General features: G+C 40.7%; 1 long non-coding RNA gene across 1 annotated transcript; it reads right to left on the reverse strand.

Moving 5' to 3' along the window:
* Positions 1–308: 308 nt before the first annotated feature.
* Positions 309–7,557, reverse strand: LOC110336299. Its single transcript, XR_002381213.1, has 3 exons — positions 7,465–7,557; positions 2,287–2,423; positions 309–516 (listed from the first exon to the last, which is right to left on the reverse strand). It is a non-coding gene; the product is annotated as an uncharacterized LOC110336299 (long non-coding RNA).
* Between the last annotated feature and the right edge of the window lie 5,386 nt (positions 7,558–12,943).

A 12,943-nucleotide genomic window follows, 5' to 3' on the forward strand; every position in this document is an offset into this window, starting at 1 on the left:
TTCCCTTAACTAATCTAATGGTGCCTGCTTCTCCGGTGGCACCCTGATAGCCTAGCTCCTCACATCCCCAAGGTTCTCAGTTTATATCTCCCCTAAGCATCACGATGAACCATGACAGCCACTGAAAATTCGTTTAATTTTTTTAGAATAAAACATCACAGCCCTAGGCTGAATGCCGTAGCCCCCACCAAGTGTCCATCAGGAAGTGCGTGGGTTGCTCTTTGTACATCATAGCAGAATTTCACTTTTGTCATTATTTTCAATTCAATCACATCAAGAAAACAAGGAGAAATATCATTTTTCTTTTCAAAAAAATTTTACATGTATTATTGTGCAGGGCTGTGGGAGACGCATGTCATAGCACCTGTGTGGACAACAAGGGACAATTCCTTTCCACCTTGTGGGTTCAGGCAATGGAACTCAGGTCTTCACTTCAGGCAGCAATGGCCCTGACCTCTGCACCACCCCTTTTACCTTTTGTCATGAACCCCCAAAGCCAGAAAGAGCTTTTAAATCCTTTAGGAGCAAAGGAGAGAAGCCCAGGTAGTTTTGAATAGCTAATGATGGTGGTCATTATGTACTTAAGACAATTTTGTTATTCAGACTATCTTCTTTCTTGACAGAAAATATGGTCAAAAATAACAGAGGATGACATCATTGCCACTTTGGGGGCTTTTGAGCATATGAGCAGCAGTGCTTAGCTGTTGGCTGGTTTTATTACCACAAACATCAATAAGCTTGTAGAAACCTCACAACACAGACATGAACATGCTTTAAATAACTTTCGTAAAGGATGATCCAGAGCCTGGGAGATGGCTCAATGGTTAAAATGCTTGTCATAAAAACTTAGGGGACAGAGCTCAAGTTCCCAGAAGCCGTGCTAATGGGAGGTTGGGTTGACAGGCTGTCTGCCATTCTAGCCTGTGAAGGTAGAAATAGTAGATGCTCTTAGCAAGCTGTGTAGTGAGGTGAGACCAGCCAAATCATAGAGCTGTGGGTTTGGTTGAGAGGATAACGTGATTATATATAATATAGTGAGGATGGCTTAGTGGTTAAGAACACTTATTGCTTTTGCAGAGAAATGAAGTTCAGTTCTCAGCACCCAAGTCAGGTAGCACATAACGACCCATAGACTCCAGCTGGAGAGGACCTAGTGCACTTGCCTGACCTCTGTGAGAACCTGCACGCCCGTGCCCATACACCCATGCGGACACACACATACATATAAGTAAAAATTTTACAGAATACAGATTTAGAAAACAAGGAAAGCAAAGATACAGACAAGACAACGAAAAGCACAGGTCTACTTATGAGGGCTCGCGAAGAGGGCAAGGGGGATGCATTGGATCCACTTGAGATGTGGCTAATACGCAGAAGAGTAACATTCAAGTGACATCTGGAATCATTAGCAGATGCTGTGCTTAAAAATCTCCAGTTCTGTCTTAAGACACCGGAAGCCTTGTCTTGGCTTTCCCACTTAGCTAACAGTGTAATTTGTCACTTGTAAGAGGCACAAAGAAATTAAAGGCTGATATCGGGATCATTCTGAAAAAGGTTCCCTTTTACCAGCAACTCAGAATGTCTTTTCTTGTGAAATACAACCTTTAGCATGAGATCAGGAGGATGAAAAAAAAAAATTCATTTCAATACATAAAAATAAATTTGAGTTCCCAGCAGCATGCCAGGAAGGAGGGGTTAGAATAGGGAAATAGAGGAATGCAGCAGAAAGGAGTTGGGGACAAGCTGGCCCAGCCCAAGGACTGATGAGAGATTCCCTGACCCAAGGCTGGAAAAGGAACGAGTGACAGAACTATAGGAACAAATCACGACTGCTTGTGACTGAGATTTCCTAGAATGTTCCAGGGGCGCAGACGGTTAGTGAAGGCTACTCCCACAAGAGGCTTCCCATGGGGGGGGGGGGAATTCACCAAACGCTAAGTGAAGCAATCATTTGTCAGGGAAAGTCCATTCAAAATGTCATTTCACGATCAAAGAAAATTATGTGAATATACAAAAGTGTCATTGTGAAACCTCTATGTTGCGTATTTAATATAAGCTAATAGAAATAGAAAAGAAAAAAAGACGACCTCCTCTCTCGCCAGTATATAGACTGGAGAAAATTGGATAAGCCCAGAGATGTCTGCAAGCTCTGCCTTTATGAAGTAACTTAGCTTGCCCCAAACTATTCCTGCCACATTAACCTTTTTTAAATGCCTAAATATATATCCACCATCTTTCCTTCTTGAAATATCACCTTAAATTGAGTATGCTCAAAAATGTACCTACCCATAAAATGCATTCTGAAATTAACATAGATTCTTCCAAAATACAGTCACAATAATTCCTTTGTTTGAAGGGCATTGGTTTGGAGATAACTCCTGTGTTCTTCCTGACTGCATGCAGTTTACCAATCTTTTTCCACTCTTTAAAATGACAAAGATTTTTTTTAAAAAAATATTAGAATACTGGGCTGAGGAATGGCTCATCAGTTAAGAGCACTCTTTTGAAGAACCCTAGTTCCGTTCCAAATGCCCACACAGAGGCTATCTGTGAGTTCCATTGCAAAAGGTCCATTGCCTTCTGTCAACACTTTGTTCACTGTACCACCATATGTACACACACACACACACACACATACACACACACACACATGAAGTAATATTTTATAACACCAACTCTTGTGTACAACTAAACAACTAAGATGATAGCTGTCCTTAAATCTAGTTCCCAAGTCTGTTATGTGACCTGCAAATCATTTCTAACAATTCTGTTAGTGTATCCAGTGGGTAGCGTTCGAGGAGATGAAAATGTAGCTTTATTTCATTGACAGAGAGAAGAAAGGAGGCCACAGCTGGGAGCAACACAACCTAAGGAAAAGAGAAACATCAATGGAAAGGGGAATTGAAAGGAAAGAGAGACTAAGAAATTGTCACCAATTTTGTTAGTGACCCCTTGGGACCTTGAATCATTTTTATTTAAATATCATGGAATCGTAAGCTTTCCACAAGCTGAGACTTGAGGAAGCCCAGGCTGTTAGCAGCTGGCAGCTGGCAGCCAACATAAAGTAATTAGTATGGTGCGCTGAGTACAGTCGGCATGCAATAAATCAAAGGGAAGCCGTAGAGCGAGCACATGAAGCTATTTTTCCGGAGCTACTTTTTAACTTTCATCTTCAAAGTCTATGGCTACCTTTTCTCTCAGCCCACCTACAGAGAAAGGTGCAGCTTAAAGAGAAATGGGGCATCTCCACAGCAATAGAAAATAAGAGAGCATTCGGAACCCACAAGGGAAACAAGTCACACTTTGTCAATTCTACCAAAAGGCTCTCTCTCTAAAGACACTGCAGGACACAAGGCCTTTAATCAATCAAATCCTCAGTGAACTCATAGAGGGGCTTTGCCAGGAACCTGCAGTGCACAATATTTTGGTTCCTATAGACACTTCAATGTGTATGACAAGTTGAAAATGTGGCAAATGGTATTGTTCCATAGAAGATACATTTTAAGTTCAACTTGTCATGATTTTGAGTAGAAATGATGTAAAATCACCCCAAGGCATGTGATAATATATTTAGAAAAACGAAGGGGAAAATAGAAGACTTCAGAAATAAAACTAGCCAATGTTGGAGCACTTTGAAGAAGAAATGGCACATCTTTTCTGTAGCTACAGCATCAGTGGACTTCAGCCACACTGACATTCTTTACTTAGTGTCTTGAAACATTCAGATCATAAGCCTAACTCTGCCATTGCTCATAAGCAAATACTTGGCACACAGCTTTCCTGGGAAAAACTAAGCACTCATCTAACACAGAATATAACCATTTTTGCTATCACATAGTACTGTGGAGGTTGGTAATTCAGTCACTTTGAGAGATATATTTGTGTACACACAAGCATACACACACATGTATTTACATGCAAACATACTTACATACATACACATCAGAGTATGCTGTTTTCAGTATCTCTCCCTAAGAGATAAAGCTACTTTCAGAGATTAAGAAGCCAGGCTTCCGAGCCTAGAAAGATGAAGTACAGGACCTCTTCTCATTCCCAGCCAACTCAAGTAATAATGCCCATGAGACACCTCCGGAAAGAGTCCTTTTGGGAAAGGTTATATAATTTAGGTGGGAAATCTTCATCATTTTATGCATTTGAACACTTGATTCCCGGCTGCTGATCCTGTTGGGGAATCTTTAGGAGTGCAGTCCTAACGGAGGAAGGACGTCACTGAGAACAGGCCTCGAGGTTTTTATCAAAAAGTTAGAACCTGGCTGCCAGTGCCTGTCACTATGCTTTCCCCATGAGAGATTGAATCCCATTTGGGACTACAGCCAAAATAAACCCTTCCTGTTTGTCACCGGCCAGGGGGCTTGTTTATATTCATTTTCTCTGACAATTAAGGAATTAAAAGACTGGAAACATCGCAGAGAGATGTGGGGATGTGGAGGGAAGACTCCATGCAGAGCAGCGAGGGCAAGTGGACAGGCCTGCCTTTCTCTGGAAAGACGGGTGTTACGTGTGTTTGGTTACCTGGGATTTGTCCACCTCCATAATTTTGGATTGGAGTTTATAGACATACAGCTTAAAGTGAACCTGTGTGTGTGTGTGTGTGTGTGTGTGTATGTGTGTGTGTGTGTGTGTGCGCGTGCGTGTGTGTGTGCATGTGTGTGTGTGCGCGTGTGTGTGTGTGTGTGTGTGTGTGTGTGTGTGTGTGTGTGGTGTACGCTCTCAGAATCAGATTGAGCATCTCTGACCAGTCTGAAACATCTAGCCAGAAGAGGGGCCCTTACTGGTAGAAGCAAAAGCCAACTGGGCCTTTGTCTCAGGTCAGGAGGGTAAAAAGGAAGCTAAAAGTTTGCTATCTTTACTATTTCTTTATGGCTGCTTTTCCTGATGGGGAATTAGTCTAGCTCTTAGACCTTCATCTTTTTTTTTTTTTTTTTTTTTTTTTTGGCTGCTTTTCCTGATGGGGAATTAGTCTAGCTCTTAGACCTTCATCTTTTTTTTTTTTTTTTTTTTGTCACAGTATTTTGTCATGGCAACCAAAAGACATTACAACTGGAACCATGTCTTAGTTACAGTTCTATTGCTGTGAAGAGACAGCATGATCAAGTCAGTTTGTAGAAAAGAAAACATTTAATTGGAGCAGTCTGCCACTTTCTGAGGTTCAGTCCATTATCATCATGGTGGGAAGCATGATATCATATAGGCAGACTTGGTGCTGGAGGAGCCAAGAGTTCTACATCTTGACCCAAAGGCAGGCAAAAGGAGAATGTCTTCTGCAGGCAGCCAAGAGGAGGGTCTCTTCCACCCTGGTTGGAACTTAAGCATAGAACCTCGAAGCCCACCCTCACAGTGACTCAATTCCCCCAACAAGGCCACACCTCCTAACAGTGCCACTCGCCCCATGGGCCGAGCCCTAGTATTTACTTCAGAATTCAGGGAAGGGCTTCACGAAGACTCGCTGCTCTCTACATCTACAGACACTCAGCAGCTACTATCAAATGAATTTGGCCTCAAGTGAAGAATAAGAGAATAAAGACGTGTCATTTTCATGAAAGGCCTAAGCTATCAAAATCAGCTATCAAAGCCATCAGAACTTGAGTGGTGAAGTAAAAGCTAAACTATGATTTTAGGTAAAAACGCTGCTGTTCAGCAGTTCAGTTTAGCTGGGAAACCAATACCCAGGAGCTCTTACAGTAGTCAAGCTTGGAAAATTCCAAATTTAGCTTGTATTTTTCACACATTGTGCTACTCCAAGATGGGTGGCATATTTACGGTCTTTTTCTCTTTCCCTTTTCTTTTCCCCTATTACTTCCTAAGTAAGAAAAACTCTGCCATCTGGGAATAACATTATTGTTGGCTTTGACCATTCGTGGACTATTGTTGAACTGCATGCAGCTGTTGAAATGTAAATGAGAAATGAATTAACCACATAGCAAAGTTATACTTTCACTCCAGCTTCACTGAAGTTTAGTTCAATAGGCTTAGTATTGAACATTATTAAGTATATGCAACTTATCTTAATTGTTTGTATCTCATATAAATTACTCCACATTCACAAATGCAGAATTTAAAAGGATCAAAAAAACAAATATTGTAAGTTAAAATGCAAATTATTGATATCCATTTTAAGAGTACAGGAAGCGCCTTTATTTCCTTGTCTGAAGAAGTAGTTTTCCGTGAACAGGTGTGTGTGTGTGGAATGTGTATAATAGTGTTTGTAGTGGGTTCACACCTTTGGCCAGGTCCCAGCTCACAGAATCAAGTAGTGAGTCTCCCAAGACCGAAACACACAAAACTTAGCTCATTGACTGTGAGTTTACATCATGTGTTTCTAAGGAAAGGTTTTGTTTCGAAATGTTTTTACTGATTCAAAGAAAGCAATCTTGTAAAGACTACTAAATGTGGCTAGAAGCAAATCACAGGACAACGGAAGATGTTCCCTTCAGGCAATCTGGTAAGGCTCAGAAGAACACCTAGATGTGGATCTAAGTTCTCCTCTCCCGTTCAGTGATGTTTAACTGTGTCCTGTTCCTTTCATTGTATAGTGGAAGGAAAAAGGCGGAATTGTTTTGAAGCAGGACTCTACACTAAATCTCTGTGTAGAGTTTAGGAATGTATCCCTGACACCCTAGCACTTGGGAAACAGGTGACCAGACTGCAAGTTCAATGCCAGTCACTCTGCGTAGTGAGTTCAAAGCCTGCCTGGGAGACATAGTGAAGAAATTAAGTAAACGTCAAACCTGGTGGCCCAAGTGTACAATCTCAGCTATTTGGGAGTCCGAGGAAAGACAGGCTATAGTTCTATAGTGTGAGCTGCAGAGTGATTTAAGGTCCAGGCTGTGGGACTAAATGACATCCTGATTTTAAATAAATAAATTTTATATATATATATACACACACACATATACATACATACATGGAAAATCAGAAAAAAAAGTCTGGGATATAGTCTAATGATGAAACTTCTGTGTTGGACTGAACCCTGAGACCAACCTCAGTGCCACAGAAAAGAAAATTACTAAAACTACACAAAGAAAGTCCCAGGGAAATACTGTGGGCCTACCCAAATCCCTACCCTAAGTGAGATAAAGGGGATCGATGGAGACATAATAACTTGTGTGCTGCTTTACGGTTTGAGGAGAGGAATATCTATAATACTTCAGTTCCGGTGGTATATTCATTCTAAAGTTAAAACCAGGTCTGTTTAAGAGATTACTAAATTGGTTTAACAGATCTGGGGATGCCAAATTAATTATCCAAGAAACTTAAGAGATCGACCATCTTTTCTTATTTTTCCAACTGCAGTTACATCCCTGCAGGGCTTAGAACTTACATGTGAAGTGTTCTACTCTCTCACTACTTCCCAGCCAGAACTACTCTGTCACAAAGCAAGCATCCGCCCCGCTGCCCTTTTAAATCCATCGCACTTTGAAACTCCAATCACAGAAGAAATACTTAGGAAAATGTGGCTCTTTCATCTCTGTGTGGCCGTGGCCACATCACTCTTCCTACAGAACCTTGCAACCCCCGGTTCCTCTTCACACTTGTGAGAAATGCTTTGAAAAAGCCAGTTCCAGCCAAAGTTCTCAGCCTTCTATTTCCTTCTTTACTTAAAATGAGGAAATGATTTGTAGAAGGAGAAAAAAAAATAGAACAATACAGGGATTCATTTACTGTCTGCTTGGCTGGGCTGAATGCTCTCCTTGTCCTCAAATTTGCTGACTCTGGAAACTCTGACTGACTTTTTTTTTATTTCTTCTCATCATCAACCATGGAGTTTGTAAAACATAAATGGTAAAGTTTCTTCAACACATGTCAGATGACTAAGCTAAAGGTACTGTTTTCTTGATAAAGACACACAGCAGGGACCATGACATTTCAGTGTCGGCAATGATTGATTTTCGGCTTTCTATGGTCTGTGTAGTTCAAATTCATGACTCTCTTCTAGAAGTGAAGAAGAGCTGAAATATTGACCTGTTACCATCTTCCTGCCTCCAAAAGTTTAATCCTTTCTCTAATCTCTCACTCCTTAAATCCCTTTTCTTCATTCATGTTATTCATATTCATTCTATATTACTTCTTTTTATTTTATTTTTCTGTGGCCATATAACTGTTTCCTGGAACTAAAAAAGAAATGTAAGTGTATAAATGAAGTCAGAGGGTAAGAAATGTAGACTATATTACAGAGAGCGCATTCCCTTTAAGAGAGAAATAGCTTGAATTCTAACGACCACCATCTCACCATTTAGAAAGGTTAATCAGTTATGCTGCCAAAGCAGGTTTTCCCCCAGGCAATTAAAAATTCAGTTTTTTTGCAAAAGGGCTTCACCACTTTAAAAGAAAATTAGAAACTTTAACTCCCCTTCTGATATTTGCTAAAAACATAAAAATAGGTGTCAGTGGTGAGACTGAGGAAAGCTGATCAGAGGGTATGCTGTGGATATTGTGTTTTTATTTCCCTTCAGTGAACAAAGCTGGCTAACTGTGGGGTTCGATTTGGTGTTTGATTTTTTTTTTTCTAAAATTCGTTTTTGAGTTTCTTAGCTAGGTATGTAGGTAAACTCATGTATTATTATTCTCAAAAAAAAAAAAAAAGGAGAAGAAAGGAAGGAAAGAAAGAAGGCAGGAAGAGAGGGAGGGAAGGAGGGAGGGAGGAAGGAAGGAAGGAAGGCAGGCCCAAAACAAAAAAATGAAGTGATACTTTCTCTCTTCCATAGTTCCTATCAAAAGAAAACAAAAACAAAAAACAAACAAAAAGCAAAGCAAAACAATGTACTAGTTCTCCTATATAAAAACTGTAGCTTTACCTCCGCTCAAAATCCAGAGAATAAAGGTCAGTGGAGAGCTCCTGCACAAATAGGACATCTGCATCGCCTCCCCAGAGCTCAGGGAACACCCCAGAAAAGGTGCCAGGAAGATTTAATAGGATCAAAACACATGGTATGAATTATGAAAGTCTCAAAAATTAATAAAAATGTATTTTTAAGTATCAACTTTACAAATCAATTCAATAACAATACAGCATCTTATATTTCATTGCTATTATAAATCTCCACCATAATCTAAAATCACTAGAAGAAACATCATTGAAGAATCATTCCTTTTACAGCTAAAGGGGACAACACCAGTTACCAATGAACCACAGTGACTGTCACTCCATGATAGAGATCCTGAGTTTAATCTCTTAATTTCTAAAAAGCCACTTTTTTAAAAAAATAAGGTTGAGCAATATGTTTATACTACCTCACTAACAGAACCCACCAAAAATATATCTCACATAAAAAGTTTATCTTACTAATGGCAGATTTTAAGTCTATGAAAGGTGACTTTTATTTTTAAGTATAAATTTTTTCTATAAGGCAATTCTAGGCCTGTGGAAAATTCATCACTGAAACACATTCAAGATGACAATAGTAGTTCAGCCGGATGGCATTGGACTTCAGTTCAATGCACCGATATTCCTGAGTACTTTGCCTCTGGACTGCCAACTGACTTTCCATCTAATGAAACTATTTAGCTAAGAACACTCTTAGTGAATAAAAACAAAGGGAAGGCGACTAAGGAGTCTCTTGTAGTTTAGGAATCAACTCCTCCCAAATCCTAGGAACAAAAGCCAGCAAACTAGATAAGCCCTTTATATTATTCACATTTTCTACCAAGCCTGATTGATCAATCCCAAGACCCCTGTAGAAAGCTGAGTAATAGACAACCAGACTAAAACTAGTCCATAACACAGAAGAAAGAAAAATGGAGTGGGCAACTAAGATTAAAGTGCATAAAGTAAATGAAAGAAAAACTTTGCTAAGATAAGGTAAGGACACTAGGTTAATCTCCTTACTGCATCCTCCATACTTACACTTACCCCTCCCCCCCACGGAAGTTTAGCCTGCATTCCATACTTATTACCCTTACACCCCCACGGAAGTGTAGCCTGCATTCCATACTTTCCCTTTCCCCCCCCCCCCCCACGGAAGTGTAGCGTTCAGTTCATTCCATACTTACCCTTACCCCCCCCCACGGAAGTGTAGCCTGCATTCCATACTTACCCTTACCCCCCCCCCCACGGAAGTGTAGCGTTCATTCCCTACTTACCCTTACCCCCCCCCACATTCCTCACCAATGAGGCTTCTTTTATTGGAGAAGGAGAGCATTACAGAAAGATACAAATCCTCAAAATATAGAAATCAGATGACAGAGGTATTTCCAGCCCCAACTGATACATCTACAGCACAACTCCGGCCCCTAAGACTCAGGAACATTACAGAAGAGGGGGAGGAAGATTGTAAGAGCCAAAGACTAGGAACTCTGCTGCAAGATTGAGACTTCTAGCTATGTCAGAGAAACTGCACCAAGGAAATCTCAACATCATGGCTGCCTAAACAAGACCTGAACAACTTCAACAGCAGTAGAAATAGGGGAGATCTCACAAAGCCCCACCCCTAGAGGAAGAGTGACAAGCGGTTAAGAACTGCTAAGAGGAGAATTAGTCTTCCACAAGGATGAGTCCCTTGATTGGAAAACCACTTGATTATCCAATACCAACTGGTCAGCCATAAGAATGTATTTATATTGGCAACATTGAATGGACTCAGAAGGCTGTAATCATGTATTTATTCATTTATATGTGAATGTAACAAAAATAGTTAAAAAAAGAGGAGGCCTCTGCATTACAGAGAAGATCAAGTGGGAGTGTGGTAGGACAGAAGAGGCAGGAGAGGAAATGATGTAAGTTTAATGACATTTTAAAAAGAATTTACATAAGTATTTGTTTGTTTTTGTTGTTTATGGATGAAGGCAGACTGGGGATGTAGCTCAGTGAGCAGAGTGCTTGTCTGGTAGGCACAAAGCACTTAGATCTATGCACAGCCATCTCCAGTGTCACATTAAACTGAGCCTGGCGGTACAGACCTGTAATCCCAGCACCTGGCTATCATATCATAAACACAAGGTCTCCTCAAATCACAGTGACCACAAGGCTGTCCAGATACATGGAGTCTTGTCAAAAGAAAAGAGAGAGAAGAGAAAGGGGGAGAGAGGGGAGGAGGAAGGGAAACAGCTATCTAAAAATATATAAATAAAACAAAGTCTCTTAAAACCTCCAAGGTCCTTTTTGATTTCTAAACTCTCTTTTATTTTATCAAGATTGATTTGTTTTCCTTCCTGGAGACACTGGATTAGAATACTCCCCGGAGAGAATTCACATTGAGGCAATATGGCTGGCCTGGGCCTGTGGAGGGATCGCTTCACTGACCACTGACAGAAATCCCACCTGTGGACACCCACACAGCAGTTGTTTAATTAAGCAGAGTGTTACCTGCTGAGCAATTTCTGATGGGAAATGAAGACCTCCCCCTCCCCTTCAAAGCTGTTAGAGGCACTGGACAAGCAAAATGCAATTATCTGATCTGATATCCGGCAGACATCCCTGATGACAATGACCAAGGGTCTTTAAGGTTCAGCTGCTCCACTTGAGGCCAGGGCCTCTAGCTTTAGAATGTTCTGGTCTCCCATCCTCCTTGCAAGGTGGAGAGAATGCCTCACACCAAGCTGCCAGCATCACTTGATTAAGCTGCCAGTTCTGATGGCACCAGGAGACCTATCTATGGTTTGCAGCATAATAATTGAGACAAGTGTTCAAATATTTTATTTCAAGTGACTTTTTTTTTACTCTGTCCAAACCAAAAGGACTATATATTTATAGAAGTTAGAATCCTACCATGCCCCCTCTCCTTTCGCAGACAAAGCAAGTTTTTCATGGTTTAACGCAGTCAATGGAGACAGTCATTTAAATCATGTCTTGTGTAAATTAGCCTTTTAGGAAAGCATCCTTGGGCCTTTTAGCCATGGGCTGATCCTTTTGTGTTCCAGGCAGAAATAAAGTGAACAGATTGAAAACAGGACGTGAGCCAAGCTGCGCTGGTGTTTGCTCTTACAGTTTTCAGTATCTTCAGTGAGATTAGTAACCACAATCGCTAAAACAGACTCTCCTCTTGCCTTAAGAAAAGAAACTCTGGAGCTTTGTAAGATCTTAGGAACGAGACACAGAAACTATTTCTCTACTCAATTATCACTTAATGGTTGGCATACTTCTTAGTAGTGCATATGATATCGCACAGTTCATTTTAATTCTAAACATTTCACTTCACATTAGCTAAAGTACCTTCCCATGAGAGCATGTTTTATAATCAGTCTTGGCTGTTAAGATTTTTTTTTTTCAATGGCCCTTTGCTTAGCTCAGTTTTTCCTTTGTTTGGGTTCATGATATTAGTCTTAATTGCACTGCATTGGACTTACCCAAACAGTTCCGTTCTTTGCCCATGGGTCACCAGAGGAAGAAACACTCTTTGCTGACTGAGAGTTTTGTCATTTTCCCTTCTCACTTTATTTGCCTTAAATCATTCCCCTGCTGCCCCTTGGCAAAGAAAAGTCTCAGTCATATTTTGCCCCCATTATCCCACCAGCAAAATTGATTATATTTCTGTGACTCTCTTAAGTTTGAATCACTGATTAGGGCTCAGTTGATAAAAACCCTTGCAACTCATAGATGACATGAGTTCAATCCCCCAAGAACATACCAAAACAAACAAAATAAACACTGGGTCTGGCCAACATGCACCTATGTTGTACCTATAGTTTCACAACTATGGAGGCAGAGAGACAGGGGAGACCCCAGAAACTTCCTAGCTAATCTAACCAAATCAGTGGGGTCCACGTTCAATGACAGACCTTGTCTCAAAGAGTTCAGGACTTCTGACTGCCACGACATGCACACATGCACCCACAAAAACAAATCCACACATACGCTAAAAGAAAAGCACCTAAGCAGCTCAGGTAGGTACATAGTCGGGGCTTCATTTGTCTCTCAAGTCATTTTGGACTTGTACCTGCAGCTCTCGACTTGGCTTCACAAAAATGTCTTTCCTGCTATCTCTTG

The sequence above is a fragment of the Mus pahari genome, chromosome 19 (assembly GCF_900095145.1).
Source record: "Mus pahari chromosome 19, PAHARI_EIJ_v1.1, whole genome shotgun sequence".
Classification (NCBI taxonomy): domain Eukaryota; kingdom Metazoa; phylum Chordata; class Mammalia; order Rodentia; family Muridae; genus Mus; species Mus pahari.